Raw genomic sequence first — 19,205 nt, 5'->3', positions numbered from 1 at the left:
GATTTTCTGAACAAGCAACTGCAAAATAGCACATCTACCAAAAGCAGTGATGCCTAAAATATGTTTTTAAACCTAAGGGGGAGGAAAAATCTTCCCTATTCAGGTTAAAATACTTTGAATTCATTTTTCAATGTTGGCTCCTTTTCTCTTACCACTTTATTAGGGATACATTAGTAGCTTTTAAACTTTGGTAATAAATATTTACAACAAAAACTACAAAAGTATGTTATTAAAGAAACAATTTCTGAAAGCACTTTAAAACTGTGGACCTTGTGAAAAAAATGTATAAAACAAACAAGCAAAAAGCTTTATGGGCTTCCTCGGCCACTATTATTATTTATTTACTCATTTATATTTGTACAGTCAGTACTTTTGGAAATGATTTAGGGCAACTTATAAAAATACATAGTACAACAAAATGGGTATCAAAAAGAAACAAAGAATTTGTAGTAAAGGCCAATGAGGGTAGAAACAATAGATTCAAAAGCTACACAAAATGCATGTCCTGGGGTACAACAGCTAACATGGAGCCTCTAATTTGGCAGTGCACTGTCTATAACAGTAAAGCCAGAGGAAACACAACCAGTTACTCGAGCCATCGCTTCCAATATACAATGATAGGACAGTTTCTCAAAGAAGCACATTTATTGCTCATACAGATACCAAAGATAAATATCTTCATTAATCAAAGTGATATGTTTTGCTTCTGTTATTGTTGTTTTTAACATATACGTGTGTGTGTATGTATATATACATGTTTCAGTTTTGGAGTACTGAAGTCCAGGTACATGGCACACAGCCTTCCGCCCTTATGCATTAATCCAACTATAGATTTGAAAATTTCAGGTGAAATGATTCTTAATCATTTCTTAGTTACAGACCACTTTGAATACGTGACAAAAATAATAGACTGCCCATTAAAATTTATATGCATAAAAGTTATATGTCCTTTTAATGTGCTCTTAGATCTTCCTTTACCCAAGGTAATGTAAGAATCTCTGAGCAAGAAAAATGGACTGCTTAATTTGCAAGAAATCCTTTGTAAATACTACTTATTTCCACAAAGATTTTGAGACACTGAACAGCACTGAGTTTGAGGTCGTTGTCTCTGATGAGCCCCTTGTGCATGTACTCTGTGCTGTTGCTTAAACCAAAACCAGACAGGAGTTAATAGGTTAAGCAGGGAAGAGAAAAATCAGCCCTTTATGAGACATCAAGAATAAAAATGACATACACGAAAAAACCCTAATTTAATAGAAGGTCTTTGTTCCGCTGCACTGAAGTAGGACATAGAAGAATTCCTGAAAGGAGGCCCCAGAATCTCCACATGGCTATTGGGAAATCATACCATCAGCGAATGCATAGATAGTGAAAGCTGTAAACATCTGTATTAAAAATGATGGCAGTAAGAATATTAGTCTAGAAAATACGTGCAGCGCATTTTAGTTGTGGGGAGGGGAAAATCCCTCTCCCCCTGTCCCTCTTGGTTCGTATGACTGCTCAAATAATTAAAATGGTATGACCCTTTAGTTCCTTTACAACCTTATTTCCCTAATACTTTCTGATTAAATTATAATGGTAAAGTGTTTTCTACAATAAGAAAAATCTATTTTTTAAAGAAAGGATATATATTAAATCAACATCTGTATTGGAGGTATACTCTGGACTCCTTGCTTACATGGCAGAATCTGCATTCAAACCTAGTTTGCTAATGTTTCTTCTCTATTACTTTCTTGGGTTAATTGACACTGTAGTCCTTAAATCAACCAATGTTTCCTTTCCTTATAACAGGCAGAATGATGAGAAGGAGACAATACAGGAAGGGGCATGTATATAATAATTTCAAAATTCCAGGCACTGTTTGAAGTACTTTACATATATTTACTCATTTTATCACTCCAATAACCCAGTACTATTATTATCTTCAACTTATACATATAGACTAGTGCAAGAAGCCAGGGTAACTTGGAGAAAGGAGGACAATAAATATGCATAATTGCAGAACATAAACCTTTACAGGTTTTATAAAGATTGTCTGTAACCTTAGTGCCTATCATGTGTCCTAGACACCATGAGCTAAATAAAATCACTAAAATCCTGAAAACCAGAAGAGAATCTTTTTTCTTTTAAATTTCCCAGACGCAAAGGCTCATGGTTTCTAAAAAGGCATGGTTCCACTCTATCAGTGACAATCATAAAGTAAAAGAATCTTTGACATGACTCGTCTTAAAAAAATCATTTCAAAAATGAAAAAGTTGTGTCCCAGTGTAGATGGAAACGGCCCATATTAATCATCTTTTAATACATGAAAAATTACTGCAAAATTTGGTTACTTAAGACAAGAAGCTTTTATTACATCACACAGTTTCTGAGAGTCAGGAATCTAGAAGTAGCTCAGTCCTTTGTTTTTGGCTCAGGGTGTCTTATGAGGTTGCAGTCAAGCTGTTGGCTGGTCTGCATCTCTATGGCTTGACTGAGGCTAGAAAATCTGTTTCCAAGCTCCTTCACAGGCCTATTAGAGGTTTCCGTTCCTCACCATGTGGGCCTCTCCATAGGGCTTCCCCCAGATGGAGTGATCAGAGAGAGAGAGAGAGAACACAACCAAGTCGGAAGCTATAATCTCTTAACTTAAACTCAGAAGAGATATACCATCCCTTCCGCCATATTTGATTTGTCAAATAGGCCAACCCTAGTACAATTCACAAGGGTGCGGATACCAGGAAGCATTAGGGGACATATTGAAGGCTGGTTACCACAGAGCCCTTGACTTGGAATCCAAATATTTGAATTAATAAAGACATTTGGGTAGTAGGGTGAGATAAAATGCCACTGTTTCCTTACCCTCCCCAAAACCTCCATGATCAGAAATGATGACCCTTGCCCTTCAAGTTTAGAAGTGCTAGATATCCTCCTGATTTTGTCTCATCCTGGAGAGACATAAAGCAATAGTGTATTTGAGCAGTGAAGTGATGTACTGAATGTCCCCGCTAAAATCCTGAATTTCCCTGCTTTAGTGCATTCTCCAGTTAAAGCAATGGATTTCCTAGAAAAGCCTATTGTTAATGAAAAGCTGAGGCAGTTTTCTTAATGGGAGGAGCTTAACAGAGTAGCAGAGCAATTGTACCTACACCTTTGAGGTCCCACATTCTCCATTCTTGTCAAAGTTCCCATTTATCCTGCTGGGATCCATGATATAGTTTAGTCTTCAAGGACTTATGAATTCTTCTTTGATGTTTTCCTGAGAAGTTTTCTACATGATTCAAGACAGAACATTGAATTAAGTTAGCCCCAAGGCCAACCTACATAGCAGACTGAGAATTCACATGCTGTTCTTTATTCAATCTTAATTAGGCTAGTAGAAGTGATGTAGTCTAGAATGCCAATCAGGTGTGTGAGTTACTATTGCATAGAGAGGATTCTGTATAGCGTAGACCTTGCTTTAAGTTTGCCTCTTTAAACATGATTTTTAAAGAAGACACATATTGTTCAATGTATTATTAGATACAATCACTGTATACAGTTTTAGAATAGACTTGCAATTGGAGAATTAAAGCAAGAAAGAAGGTTTTTGCACTAAGCTTTACCACTCACAGTGACTACTTACATGGAACAAATGTAGTTCAAATATCAGCCAGTCTCTTTTTCATTCATTTTAAGAGATAGGCTCTTTTTTTTCCTTATTGATTTTTCTCTGCTCATTACAGATCACTTCACTTCCCTTTGATCTGTTTCTCTCACAGAGTTGGTACTTCTTATAGGTGCTTCACTTATCACTAATGGCAATTGCTGGCTATTGACCAAATATGACATGACTACTGAATTGAAACTTTTTACATCATTATAGCTCAATATTGGTAAATGCAGTTTTATAAATTCTAAATTAGCTCTGCTGATAGCTTTAAGAAATGTAGGAACTAGCAGGGACAAAATCATAATAAAAATGCCCAGTTTAGATCTCTCCTAATACAACACGGTAAAATAATTTTGCTTATCTAGAATTAAGTGAAGGAGAAGATTCCACAAACATCCTTTTGCCTAATAAATATTTATGTTCTTTCACTGGGATTTTTACTCTATTTGGTAACAGAACTACACAAATAAAATTAATCCTATATGGTAACTATTTGGCCATTGAATAAACAAACCAAAAAAAAACCCCCACTGATTTTATTTATATTTTTTTCTTTCTTAGATGCTGCATTTGACAAGCCCAACTTTCTCAAGGATAGTAATTGCTATTTAGCCCACCTTGTCATTAAGGAGTGCTAGAAAACAGATGATAATTGTGTATTACATCTACTGTTTTCTAACCTCTTTCTACGACCTACAGGAGTTACTGACTTCTCATTTTTTCCCAAAGGTTGCATTTGTAACGTAATAGATTCTGCAGAATATGTGCCTGTAGCAGAAAATGGAAATATATTCCTTTGTGAAATATGCATGTTTTGGAAACACAGATAGTCAGATATAGGATGGATGAGGCATAAGAAATGCCAACAGAGAATAAGTTAAAACAAAATCTGAAAATCGAAGAGTATCCTATGATTTTTGTAATACTTGTGAGGGCCCCAGAAATGATGTATACATCTTATAACAGGACACACCAGTAGGAACTGGAGGAAATACACGATGCAGAGCTGTGTGTTGAGATTTTACTCAAATTTTTATTTGGATACAGAACTTTTTATTTTTCAGCTTGAGCATATAACTGCATGATCATTTATATGAATGAAGTAAGTCAACACCTTCTTTTGACTTCCTTTCCCATTCTCCTCAGTGGTTTTACTGTACTTTCACTACTTTCCTTGAATCCCTAACCTACCTCTTGTCTGATACTCTCACCTTGGTCTTCAAACATGTTCAATCCTTTCCACGCAGAAAACAGAGACAATGATCAATGTATTTCAGCTTCCACGTCTTTCTCCTCTTTGGACACACGCTCTTAAGAATAATCTACACTCATTTTTTTACTCTTATACCTCCCAGTGAGTCTTGAATCCACTGCACTGAATTTTTTTCCCTCAACCACTTCACTGAAACTACCTGAAATTGACCTCTGGACTGTCAAATAGACTTTTAATTTTTCACTTGCCTTGATTTCTTTGTGATATCTGCCTTCCTGGACATTATCTCCTCTTTTAGCTTAATTGACACTACTATTTTGATCTTCCTTTTTATCATTCACTATTATTTATCTGGCTCGTTTAGCATTAGTTTTTCATCTGCTCTCTTGTGACTGATGAAAGACATCTTTGTTCCTGTTATGGTCTTTGTACAGTCCCTTCCATGATATCAACTATAGAAAATTTTTTTTCCAGTATTAAACTTTCTCCAGAGTGCAAGGCTTATTTTTATTCACCTTCCAAACTCTGAACATCTATATACTTCTATAATATAAATCTCAAGAATATTATGTACAAAAATAGTAATAAATAATAACATGATAGAAATATTAATATATTTCACATACATTATCTGTTTCAATTTCCATAATAACCATTTGAGAGGAATTACTCTATGTGTTTTACCATGAAAGAAACTAAGAATCAGAGTGATTAAGTAACGTGCACAATGTCAAAAAACCATTGAGAGCAAGTACAGTGATTTGAATGCAAGTCTATCTGATTGCTAAATTCTACTGCTTCCCAAAACAAATTTTATATACAATAAAATCTGCTTTTCCACCTTGTCTAAAGCTCAGTTAATGACTTCAGCATCCATCAATCATTCATACTTGATATCTAAGAGACAACTCTGACCACCCCATCTCCAATAATACCCACATCCAATTTGCTTACTAGTTTTGATATATGGGTGTTAAAAATGTCTTTAAATAAATTCCTTGCTTCCTTCTTTCCTTCCACTACCCTTGTTCACAGACTCCCAGCTCTCTCTAAATCATCTTCCATTCACTACCTGAGTTATCATTCTTAAGCTTTTTCATATCATTCCCTTGAACAAAATCTTTCAGTTATTCTAACTGCATGCAGAATAAAGTCCATACTCCCAGTCCTCCCATGCACACATCCCTTATCATTTCTAGGTGTATCCCTTGCCCCTCAGTCCCAGCCTTTTGGCTTTAGATTTCTTCCATCATTGTTCGGTGTGTGAACATGCCAGTCACTTTCACATTTTCCCTTATTCTTTTGCTCATGCTCTCCCTTCTGCCCTTATTTTCTTCCCTGACTGGAAATTCAGTTCATTTCTATTCATCACTGATATATTTGGATCCAGATAGGTCAGTTATGTGTCTATTTCCCAAAATAAACTGACAGGTTTTCAGGGCAAGAGTCAGGTATTCATCTTCACAACTCTCCTCTTTTTCCCCTAGAGACCCTTAGTCTAGAACTTCTTGCACATAAAAGCTCAGACTGAAATTGTTCTTTCACAGCTACAGTGGGATAATAAGAGAAAGTTTCAACATTCATATATGAATTTTTGAGATCCTGGGAAAATTAAAAAAGTGAGAATAAGCAAAATAACTAACTTTATCAGAAATTACAAGGTGACAATGACATATGCAAAAATCCCACCATAGTATTATATAGTAACATGTCAGGACACTTACGACATAGAATTGATCTTAAAAAAATTTAGGAGTAGAAAAACAAATTATACACAAAGGATGAGAGAACAGAAAAGCATCACATTTTCCAAAATCTATAGCTATAAATATATTTTCTAAAAATTAAGGACACCACTAGGAAAATGCAAATTTTACACAAAAATATTCAAATCGTGAAAGAGAAAAATAGAATGAATAAAACTCTTATTTTAGCAAAATTTAAAAAGTCAAGAAAAGAACACATAAGAAAACTAGTAAACATGGAATGCAAATTCAACTAGGATAAATAAGACAAATAAAAGATTATTACAATACACGTAAATTAAGGTTAAAAAGCTTTATATGTTTTTAAAGGAAAAAAGGAAAGCAAATCCAGGTATATGTAGCTTATACTAAAAAAAACTAAGAATGGGCAAATAAATAAATATATAGGCAAAAATATAACTGATACAAGCAACCAAAAATATTGTAAGATGGCAAGTTTACATTAGATGACACAGTAATCAAGAAAAAAGTCTTATTTTGCATTAATGAGACAAATGTTAATCTTTTATAATGGGAAAAATTATAACATTATGAACAGTTATAAACACCTGTTCCTTTAATGTAGCAGCAAAATATATAAAGCAAGAGTATTAGAAAGAAAGATTGTCAGCCTCCCTCCCTCCCCAAAGAATTCACATTAGGAGACAGGAACTTACTTGCCTCCGAATTCAACAGGCTGAGGAGACAAAGAACTGAGGCAAGAGATTTGCACATCACCCTCAGCCTCCCTAGAATCTTATGCCGTACCATGAATATATATTCGTTTTGAAATTACAAATATTATTTATAAAATCAGTTATGCCTTTGTCACTAAAAAAACTCATTAAAATTTCCAAATAGTAACAATCAAGTCAACATTCCCTAAATTCAATGCAATAAAACATATTTAAAAAATTAATATAAAACAGGAATTAAAAGAAAAATCCTCTAAATATTTTTCCTAAAAAGGAAACCAAATTTTAAAAAATACACTCTGTTTTAAACTAATACTAATGAAAACTTTACAAGGAATACCTATAGGATTCAGACAAAGCTCTATGCACTAAAAAATGTCCCTCTTAATTAGAGAGGGAAGGTATAGAAAATAAATGAATTATGCATTTAACTTAAGAAGGTAGATAAAAAGCAATAAAATATATCAAATGAATTTAGGTGGATGACATTAAACTGGATTTTAAATGTAAAATTTCTTAAATATTAGTGTGTAGTCCCACTTTATTTTCATTTTTGTTGCCTGTCATTTTTTTTTCTCAAGAAGATTAGCCCTAAACTAACATCTGCTGCCAATCCTCTTCTTTTTTGCTGAGGAAGACTGGCCCTGAGCTAACATCCATGCCCATCTTCCTCTAGTTTATATGTGGGATGCCTGCCACATCATTGCTTGACAAGACATGCACATGTAGGTCCACACCCAGGATCCTAAATGGCGAACCTCAGGCCATTGAAGTGGAACTTGTGAACTTAACTGCTGTTCCAGCAGGCCAGTCCCCTTTTGCCTATCATTTTGATGTCATCTGCATGAAGTCATTACCAAGATGAATGTCATGAAGCTTTCCCCTATGTATTCTTCTAGGAGTTTTACAGTTTCAGGTTTTATGAGTAAGCATTTAATCTATTCTGACCTGATTTTTGTGTATTGTGTAAAACAAGTGTCTGATTTCATCCTTCTACATGTGGATATGCAGTTTTCCCAACACCATTTGTTGAAGAGCCTATCCTTCCCTCCTTGTGTATTTTTGGCACCCTTGTCAAAGATCAAGTGACCATATATGTGTGGATTTATTTCTAGGTTCTCCATTCTGTTCCATTGGTTTATGTTTGTCTTTATGCCAGTACCATACTGTTTTGATTACTGTAGCTTGATAATATGTATATATTTTTTTCCATTTTTCTCCGCAAAGCCCCCCGGTACATAGTTGTATATTCTTCATTGTGGGTCCTTCTAGTTGTGGCATGTGGGACACTGACTCAGCGTGGTTTGATGAGCAGTGCCATGTCTGCGCCCAGGATTCGAACCAACGAAACACTGGGCCGCCTGCAGCAGAACGTGTGAACTTAACCACTCGGCCACGGGGCCAGCCCCGATAATATACTTTTAAATCAGGCAGTATGATGCCTCCAACTTTGTTATTTCTGAGGATCAATTGGGCCTTTTGTGGTCTTTTGTGGTTCCATATGAATTATAGAATTGTTTTCTCTAATTCTGCACAAAATGTCTTTGGGGCTTTGATTACATCAAACAAAAACTTCTGCACAGCAAAGGAAACAATCAACAGAATGAAAAGTTACCTACTGATTGAGAGAAAATATTTCAAATCATGTATCCGATAAGGGGTTAATTTCCTAAATATATAAGAAACTCCTACAACTCAATAACCAAAAACCTAATAACTCAATTAGAAATGGGCTAAAGACTTCAACAGACATTTCTCCCAAGAAGATATACAAATGGCCAACAGGCATACGAAAAAATGCTCATTGTCACTAATCATTGGGGAAATGCAAATCAAAACCACAATGAGAAATCACCTTACACCTGTCAGGACGGCTATTATTAAAAAAAAACAAAGGACAAGTGTTGACGAGGATGTGGATAAACTGGAATCATTGTACACTGTTGACAGAAATGTAAAATGGTGCAGCCACTATGGAAAACAGTAGGTTTCTTAAAAATTTAAAAATAATGGAGGCTGGTCCTGTGGCCGCTGTGGTGGCCCAGGGTTCCGCTGGTTCGGATCCTGGGCGAGGACATGGCAATGCTCATCAGGCCACGTTGAGGCGGTGTCCCACATGCCACAACTAGAAGGACCTGCAACTAAGATATACAACTATGTACCGGGGGAATTTGGGGAGATAAAGCAGAAAAAAAAAAAAAAAGGTTGGCAACAGTTGTTAGCTCAGATGCCAATCTTTAAAAATAAATAAATAAATAAAAAATAATGATCCAGCAACTGCACTTCTGGGTATATGTACAAAAAACTGAAATCAGGATCTCAGCAAGATATTAGCACTCTGTGTTCATTGCAGCACTACTCATAATAGCTAAGATATGAAAACAACCTAAATGTCTGTGGATAAATGAATGGATTAAGAAAATGGGTATATATATATTCAATGGAATACTATTCAGCTTTTAAAAAAAGAAGAAAATTCTTCAATATGTGATGGTGTGGATGAATCTTGCAGACATTATGCTAAGTGAAATAAGCCAGACACAGAAAGATAAAGACTGCATGATTCTACTTATATGAAACATCTAAAATAGTCCAGCGGATGAAATCAAAGACTGAAATGGTGGTTACCAGGAGCTGGGGGGAGTAGGAAACAAAGAGCAATTAATTGATAGGTATAAAGTTTCAGTTAAGTAAGATGAATAAGCTCTAGAGTCTTGCTGTCCAACACGGTACCTAGAGTCAACAATAACGTATTGAACACTTAAAATTTGTTAAGATGATAAATCTTATGTTAAGTATTCTTACCACATTAAAAAAAACAGTATGGTTAACAAGACTAAGAACTGGAATTTTGAAATGACCAACAAAATAGACTCCTAGTGAGCCTGATAAGAAAAAAACAGAGAGAAATAAAAAATAAACATTATCAATTATAATAGGAATATAATGACAGAGAAGAATAAGATTAAAAATTGTAAGGGAATAAAATTATATTAAGTTAAATTTAGAAATATTTCTGTAGGAAATATATGGTAACATAAACTACTAGAGCTGATTGAAAAATGTAAGAAACTTAAATAAACCAAATTATATAAAATAAATAGAAAACATAGTCAATGATAAACCTTGCTACTTAGTCCATGTTATTTAAAATATTTAAGAGCATAGATTTAAAAAAAAATGCTTTCCCATTTATTTTAGAAATCTAATTGAACTCTGATGCCTAATGCTGACAAATTTCATAAAAATAGAAAATCATAGACTCGTTTCATTTATAAAGGTGCAGTAAATTTGCATTTTACAAGAGGATTAAGTTCAGAACTCAGTCTCTAAGGTGAAAATCTGTTTAATATTTGAAATTATCCCTGAAAATCCCTTAAAATGCTCGTAACAACATAATATGTTGTTTTGTGTTTATAAACCAGGTCAATACTATATTACTCTGCATGTACGCCAGATTACAACAGATTAAATATTAGCTTTGCATTCTGGGGCCCTGTTGGTTAAAAAATACATACATTGAGAGGCCAGCCCAGTGGCACAGTTGTTAAGTTCACATGTTCCGCTTTGGCAGTCCAGGGTTAGCTGCTTCGGATCCTAGGTGCAGACCTATGCACAGCTTATCAAGCCATGCTGTGGCGCGCATCCCACATATAAAGTAGAGGAAGATGGGCATGGATGTTAGCTCAGGGCATCTTCCTCAGCAAAAAGAGGAGGACTGGTGGCAGATGTTAGCTCAGGGCTAATCTTCCTCAAAAAAAAAAAAAAGAAAAAAAGAAAAAAAGACATACATTAAACACTAGAATAAAGAGTCATCTTAGAAAAGTCTTGCAGGGGCCGGCCTGGTGGCACAGTGATTAAGTGTGCACGTTCCACTTCGGCGTCCCAGGATTCGCCAGTTCAGATCCTGGGTGCAGACATGGCACTGCTTGGAAAGCCATGTTGTGGTAGGCATCCCACATATAAAGTAGAGGAAGATGGGCACAGATGTTAGCTCACGGCCAGTCTTCCTCAGCAAAAAGAGGAGGATTGGCATCAAAGATTAGCTCAGGGCTAATCTTCCTCAAAAAAAAAAAAGTCTCCCACAATGAGAAGCAAACAGGAACTGACTTGATCTGAATACAGAGATTCCTCTCTTCCTACATCATGCTCTTTTCAGAGGATGTATGCATCGAGTAGAATGGCAGAAAGAATTGTCCACACTAGTTAAGAGTAATTTTGCACTTGAAGGAAACTTACTTATCATAATAAAACCATGCCCAGAAAACAAATGCAAACTCTGTGTACTTATAAGTAGAACAGTAGAATGAATACCATTTAAGCAAAAGAAAAAAAAAGAAACAAGGTTGTCCACTAACACCACTAGAATTCCAAGATATTGACATTATATTGGAGGCCATGATTGAAATAATACATCGACTGAAATAAATAAGAACTAAAATTTTTAAAATAAAAGGCCGGGGCTTGCCCAGTGGTGTAGTGGTTGAGTTCACACACCCTGCTTCGGTGGCTTGGGGTTCACAGGTTCAGATCTTGGGTGTGGACCTACACACCACCGTCAAATCATGCTGTGGCAGTGTCCTACATACAAAATAGAGGAAGATTGGCACAAGATGTTAGCTCAGGGCTAATCTTCCTCACCAGAAAAGAAAAACTGAGGCAAGTTTTCATTAGAATGTAATACTTAATTGGAAAAATAAAATTGTACTAAGAAGAAAACACTATTAGTTGTTCTAGGAGAGTTAGGAAAGTGACAGACACTTTATCAATACCGTGAAATTAACAACTGAAATTACTATCTTTTTCATGTATTAAGTCTTTTTGAAAATGATAAAATAATCCAAATTCACAATAGCAAGAATAACTATAAAACACATAGGCATAAACCAAACAAGAAATGCGTAAGGTCTATAAAATAAACTGCAAATCTTTGCTATGGTATATAAAAGTTAAGACAAATAGATGCTACATTTTTAGATGAGAAGATTCCATATCACAAAAACATAAAATGAGTCAACAGTAAATGCCAAGCTCAATCAAATTCTCAAGAGGGTTTTTTTTTGGTGGGGGGAAGAGACAACAAATTTATTCCACAGCTTATCTGGATGAGGAAATGTTCAAGAAGAGCCAGAAAACTTTTGAAAAGGAAGAAAATTAAAATAAAGCTGAAGTATTTTTAAAATGCGGTATTGATGCAATAATTTACAAATAGATCAAAAGAAGCAAGTGAGGAGTCAAGAAAAAGATAGACACACATATGGGAATTGATATACGGAAAAGGGAAAATTTCACTTCAATAGCGAATGAATAATATAGGAATAATTCCAGCCTTATAATGAAAAATAAACCATGAATGATTTAACAATTTAAATTTTTGAGTAAAACACATACTATTAGAAAAGTATTTTTTAATATTCCTTAGATGAGGCAACTTTTCTAACCATAATATGAACAAGATGACATAAAACAGAGGACTGATAGACTTGACAAAATTAAAATTTTAAAGTTTTATATATTACCAGACCTTATAAACAAAATTAAAAGAAGTGATACAAGAAGAAAAACATTTTAAACATAGATAGCATAAAACAGTTAATATCCATGATATGTAAAGAGCCCCTACAAGTCATAGTGAGACAGGCTGTTTTAGAAATTTAGAACCAATTCTCACATGGAGTGCAAAGATGAAAGTACCAGAATGTTTACTGCTGCATTGTTTCTAATGGCAAAATATTAGAAACAACTCAAAGGCTCATCAGTCAGAGCATTTATGTATGTTTCATAGTAAGAGTGTTTCATCGGGTAAGCAATGTGAAAGATCCACTTGCTTCATAGCCTTATCCAAGATTTTATAATCTCTGTCAGTCTTTCCAATTTTAGTCATTTTGGTGGCTGTGTAGGGTTATCTAATTACTGTTTTAACTTACAAATCTTTTAGACTATTGGGTTGTGCATATTTTCATATGCTTACTGGTCATTTTGGATACCATCTTTTGTCAAGAGTCTCTTCAAGTTTTTTGGTCATTTTCCAGTTTGATAGTCTTTTTCTCATAGATTTATAGGAGCTCTCTCTATATATCTGCATATGAGTTCTGTGATGAAAATACGTATTGAAATATTTTCTCTCAGAGTGTAACATGCCTTTTTACTCTCTCCATAGTGTCTTTTCATAACAGAAGGTCTTAGATTTAATGAACACCAACATCAACAGAACATCAATATCAACACCAACATCAACAGAAATGAGTGCATATCCACAGAATGACATGCACAAAAATGGTCATATTAGCTTTATTTGTAATAGTCAAATTTAGAAACCACCCAAATGTCCATCAGCAAGAAAATGGAATGCTGCATCAATGGAAAAGAAATTACAGCTACATGCAACAACACACATCAATCTCACGATCATGGTTAAAACCACATCTGCTGTAACAGCACAGACAGGTGCACACTCAAGGATAGCGATGAGTGGAGTAGAAAGACAAAACAAAATGCATACAATCTGATTCCATTTGTGTGAAATTCAACAACAGGCAAAATTAATCTATGGTGAGAGAAGCCAGAATAGTGTCTACCAGTGGTTTCTTAAGTGGGGGTGACTTTGCCCCCCAGGTACATTTGGCAATGTCTAGAGACATTTTTGGTTGTCACAACATGGGGAGGGGGTGCTACTGCCATCTAGGATTAAAGGGCAGGGATGCTTGCTATTTAGATACTGCCTTTTATTTTTCTCTGCACTACATTGGACAAAGATATAAGCAGCAAGGGTGAATAATCAATTAAATCCATTAATTTCTACCAAGCAAGCATCAAAAATTGGAAATGGAAAAAAGGAAAGAAGGAAGGAATGCAGAACTAAAAAGGCAGAACTAAACTTCTGATTCATAACATTCCAGGAGAATATAGGCGGAGATAGGGAAGGAGAATAGAATGAGGCAAGAGTACTTTTTTTTTAACTTAATATTTCTGCTTTATTCTTCTTTATAATTTCTTGCTCCTCCTTCATGCTACCAATATTCTGTTTTCTGAGGATATTTATTATGCTTATTTTAAAACATCGAACTAACTTCTATATTAATTCTGGTTTGTCTAGGCTGCAGCATGTTATCTTTCTTTTAGAGATTTTTTTTCAGATTTCTTATTTTTTTTTTTTCCTGTAAATTTTGAGGGTTGGAGAAAATTCTAGGGATGCATTGACTTTGACCATTCCAGATGGTTTGAAGGCTGTGGAATGCATAAGGCAGAGGGTACCTGTCATATCTCTGCATTCAAGCATCTTCATTTGCTACCTCCTCATAAGGTGGCCCTAATATTTAGGAAATGTCTTTATAGCTCTCACAGGGAACATTTCTCTTCCAAGAGCTCACTCCATAAATGCAGTGGTTCCCACATTTGTCTGCATATGAAAATAGCCTGGGATGCTTTACAAAATTTGCCTGTGTCCCACACCCCAGAGAATCTCACTTACTTCATATGAGCTGTTGTCCTGGCACAAGAATTTTTTGAAGTTCTCCAGATGATTCTAATGTGTAGCTAAGATTGAAGCTAGTTTTACAATTGGAAGATTCAATTTATAGAGAACAACTAATCTTATCAATCTGTTTTAATCTGTTCCTAGTAGCAGTACACTACGGTAGTTGTTCTTAAACTACAGTGTGCTTCTAGATCATGTAACAGGCTTGTAAAATCACAGATTGGGGGGCCCAGCCCAAAGTTTCTGATTCAATAGCTTAGACTGCCACCTGAGAATTTTCACTTCTAACAAGTCCCCTGGTGATGCTGATGCTATGGGCCCCAATCTCTAAGAGAAGGATTGCCCTACAGTTGATATTTACACATATGCCTAATTTATAAAAAGTATGTTAAGATGCTGATAATTGTTTTATCACTTTTTAAACAAAAGTATTTAAGACAGTAAGTACAGCATGAACATTCAGTAAATATAATTTTAATTGAAATGAATTAAAATAGATTTTTTTAAGAAAATAGCTTGGAAATTTGGAGCACTCATTGAACTAAACAGAAAAATACTAGAATGCTGAAAAGCTCACATTGGAAGTTACTGTTCTGATCCGAAAATTTGGAAGTTATAAATAAAATTATTAACCTTTGTAGTGATCTTAAAGTTTTTCTATAAATATTATCTTAATTTTCTTAGTACTTGAAAAATACGAACATGAACACATTATTTCCTAATAAATCCCAATGAAAGATAACTTTAAACATGCTGCAATAATCATAGTAGAGCTTAAGCTACTGTATTTGGATTTCATTGTCTGCATTAAATAAACCATATAAAATAACTGCTTTGGAGAATTGTTTATGAGGATTTCACCTGGAATAACATATACTGAGAGTTTATTAAACCATCTTGGAGATGTAGGATAATCATTTTTTCTCCTATTAGATCATAACTCTAATAACACTAAGCCATAAATTGATATGTAATTGATAAGTTCAGATCATATAATATAGATTTGTGTGATTTACTTTAACACTGCATATTATTTTTCATAGGTAAAAGCTAAAAAAATGCTAATGATAATTAAATATTTTAGGTGTGATTACTCTCCCATCGCCTAACGATTTATTTTTTATGTTTTTTGAAGCTATGTGAGGCAGAAGCTTCAAAGCTACAACCTATAGAACTTCTATTTTCCAAAGAGGAATGCTGCACGTAAGTCATTTTTACACGGAAGCCTAGCTTGTAAGTACATGGCTTTTCGCTGCTGAAAATCCTGTCTTTCATAGGAGGCTGTCCAAAAACGACAATGAAAACTGCTGAGCTCCTGCAACCATTTTATTGAATCTAAACTTAGTGGGCTAGAAACGTGAAATACTTTTATTTTTACCATCCTTTATCAAGTCTCTCTTTCTCCACCCTTCTCCTTAGGGACATCTTTGAGTCCGTAGTAAGACAGAAGCATAGGGCTCTCCAAATCAACCCCAAGGAGTGTCTGGGCTTTTTTCCAAGCTCTCCATAGAATACAGGGTACTTAGGCCTCTTTGTCTACAGTTTTGGTTCCTAGTGACAGATTCCCAGGTACAGGAGAGATCTATTCACTGCCTTGTTACAGCTACACTGGTTTTGGAAAAGCAATCATGCTAACTTCAAAGCACAAAATTCTAATACAATTATTCCTGATTTTTTACTGGAAATCCGTCCTTTAGATTCAATTAAATGAAATATTTTTCTGAAATATAGCTGTTTAAAGTTCAAAGGCAATTGCTCTTAAATATATGAATTGACTTTTTGCACAGTTTAAAATATTATTTAGAAATATATTGGATTGGAGGTGTTATAGAACTATATGATTTGGGTGTTTGAGTTTTTCTCCACTTCCCTTCTCCCCTACAAGGAGTTATCAAGATTCTTTATCCTGAAAAACAAAAAGAAAAAGAAAAAAAGAAAGAAAAAGTTTTATTTATCCTAATTGGATGCTTTTGCCAAATCTATGCTTTCCGTAGAACCATCTCAATGATAGAAATTAAATAGTATATTTGACTTTAAACATCACCTAATAACTTCCAGAAGAAGTGTAGGTGACCTCAGTACATTATGCAGGATACAGATAGCGTATGCTCCTATTTACAAATTTGCAGAGTTAAATTGATAAAAGTTGAACAACAGACATAAATTGACTAAGGACTAATTAGGGAAGATATGCTAGAAGAATGTTTTAAATTGGATTCTAAGGGAAGAAGCCCAGGAAAAAAAAAGTTAAAGATGGTATGCTCTCTTTGGAGAGTAGGGGAAGGGAAGACTACATCAGGACTGACGCAATGCATACTGAGGTGAAAGGAGGATCTAGAAAGAAAACCTCTGATTCTCTCAGACGGAGCATTAACAATTCAACTTCCTAGTGTCCCCTCCCAACTTTCAGCGATGTTACTTCTAAAATTGAATTCATTCTTTACCTAAACATGTAGACAGATGGAGACGGGGCGCATGGGAGTTCTCCAAGTATGACGGACTCGCAGATGCAGTGGGGAAATGGAGGTGGCTTGGGGCTCACTGGTTGTTCCCAAGCTTTTGAGCACCCAAGAAGACTAATGTCCCAAGGTCTGCTCTAGATTTTCTCTCCATGTTAGTATAGAAAAGGATTTTTTAGCTCATCAGAGACTTAGGAAACCTGCACACACAGTGTATAGTTTTTAAATTACTATATCCGCTTGTCCTTTAATAACTCAGTTTTTAAAATGAATATTTAAAATTGAAATCAGTTAATATATTTTTTCACCATTTCCTGTATCCTCTTCTGATGAACAAGTCTCTTTATAGACATTTTTATTTCATCACAGAGTGATCTAAAATCTAACTCTAAAATTCTCTTAATGTATCCACTAAACAAACACCATTGCTTTCAACAAAAAACCACTCTCTAGTGACCTCAGATGAACGTCTGATACCTGCTTTAATTTGAATAGGCCAAGAATCTGCAGTTTGCAGACACTTAAGATCTGTTACTTCAAAATATAAATCTGCAAGATTCTTTTCCAGAATGAGATTAAATTTCCCAGACCAAAATATTCCTCCTCCACTACTACTCTTCAATGATATAGTATTGCTGGGAATGACTTTTCATCACTATGTTATACAAAGATCTTTTAACCCATTCTGCTTTACAAAAAAGAAACTTAGTATTTTTCTCAGATTCAAATATTTTGAAACCCTAACTTAACTTGAAGCTGCAGTTAATCTTATAGGCATTCTTGTAAGAATCTCATTTAAACAACTTATTTTTCAATTTAAAACACTTAAAAGCAGAGAAGTTTAGAAACACTAAAATCTCACTCACATAACACTCCCATTTTGGTAGAAGTAGTCTGTGACAGCAATAATTTTGTGTAAAATGAAAAAGAATACTCTGATTTGTCAATACATAATACAGAACTGGTCTACACAATTAGGCATTTTTGTTTTACCTATTTTGGAGAATTGCTCAAGGAGAAATCTATACGAGACATGGAATTCAGATTTAATCAAATAAAATTAAGATCATGTATGCCTGCAGCAACTTATTTTATTATTATTATTTCTATTTTTATTACAGCATTGGTGATGTTCTACCCTTATTATAAATAAGCCCGTTCATTGTTATTATTTACTGTTTTTCTTTACAAAGCCTGGCGGAGAAGTTAGATAACGCCAATTTGAGTCCAATAAAATCCAGTAAAACAGTGGAAATTAGCCAGTGCAGATTACATTATGTGCAATAGTTTAATGTGTTATTTAGTCATATGGATGAAGAGATTAAAAAAATGCATTTTGTTTACTGAAGGGTAATTATTTATTTTAACTTAGTATTTGTAAAATTTTAACCCAATGCTGCACAACAGCATAGCTCCCATCTGTATTCTTACAGCATCTCCTAACTCTTCTCTAGAAATTCATTACAATTTTAATTTTGCTGAATCTATCTTATTATATTAGATCCTTCTTCTGACTGTGAATGTCTAAAAGTTGGGACTACATCTCACTTAAAATATGAATATGTAACACAATAGCTTATCCTCAGAGCTGAAATTGGAATTGTTTTAGAAGGAAGTAAAGGACAGCAAATCAGTGCAAGAAAACAACTAAACGGAAAATATGCTATAAAAGCACAATATCAGAAAACATAATGGTATAAAAGTAACAGGCCTTGGAAAATTCCAGAATTGGAAACTAAAATGCTGTTTGTTGTTAAAAACAACAAAACAAAATGAATAAAAGCAAACAAACCTACACTCCCTATCCACTCCTCATCTTTTTTGCTTCTTTCTATCATGTCACTCATTTTTTTTCAATATTCATATCAGCTTTGGCTACACCCTAGCCCACATGGCAGAAAACTTGGTTGAGTTTTTAATCATTCAATAAACATTCCCAGGCATTCGTCAAATCTTAGTGCCAATTCTAAATTCATTATAATGGA

At 34.6% G+C, this 19,205-nt stretch overlaps 1 long non-coding RNA gene across 2 annotated transcripts in view; it reads right to left on the bottom strand.

Moving 5' to 3' along the window:
* Positions 1-19,205, bottom strand: part of LOC139075141 (uncharacterized) — a 57,308-nt gene that overhangs the window by 26,304 nt on the left and 11,799 nt on the right. Inside the window, exons 1-2 of one of the 2 annotated variants that reach the window (XR_011525243.1) lie at positions 10,803-11,031; positions 3,129-3,250 (exon numbers count right to left, since the gene is read on the bottom strand). This is a non-coding gene — a long non-coding RNA (uncharacterized lncRNA). Of the gene's footprint in view, positions 1-3,128; positions 3,251-10,802; positions 11,032-19,205 lie in introns of those variants that run through there. The other variant, XR_011525242.1, reaches the window with a different exon arrangement.

The sequence above is a fragment of the Equus przewalskii genome, chromosome 13, assembly GCF_037783145.1.
Source record: "Equus przewalskii isolate Varuska chromosome 13, EquPr2, whole genome shotgun sequence".
In the NCBI taxonomy this organism is placed as follows: Eukaryota; Metazoa; Chordata; class Mammalia; order Perissodactyla; family Equidae; genus Equus; species Equus przewalskii.
Note: the sequence above shows the minus strand (reverse complement) of the source record. Positions and strands in the feature narration are given on the sequence as shown.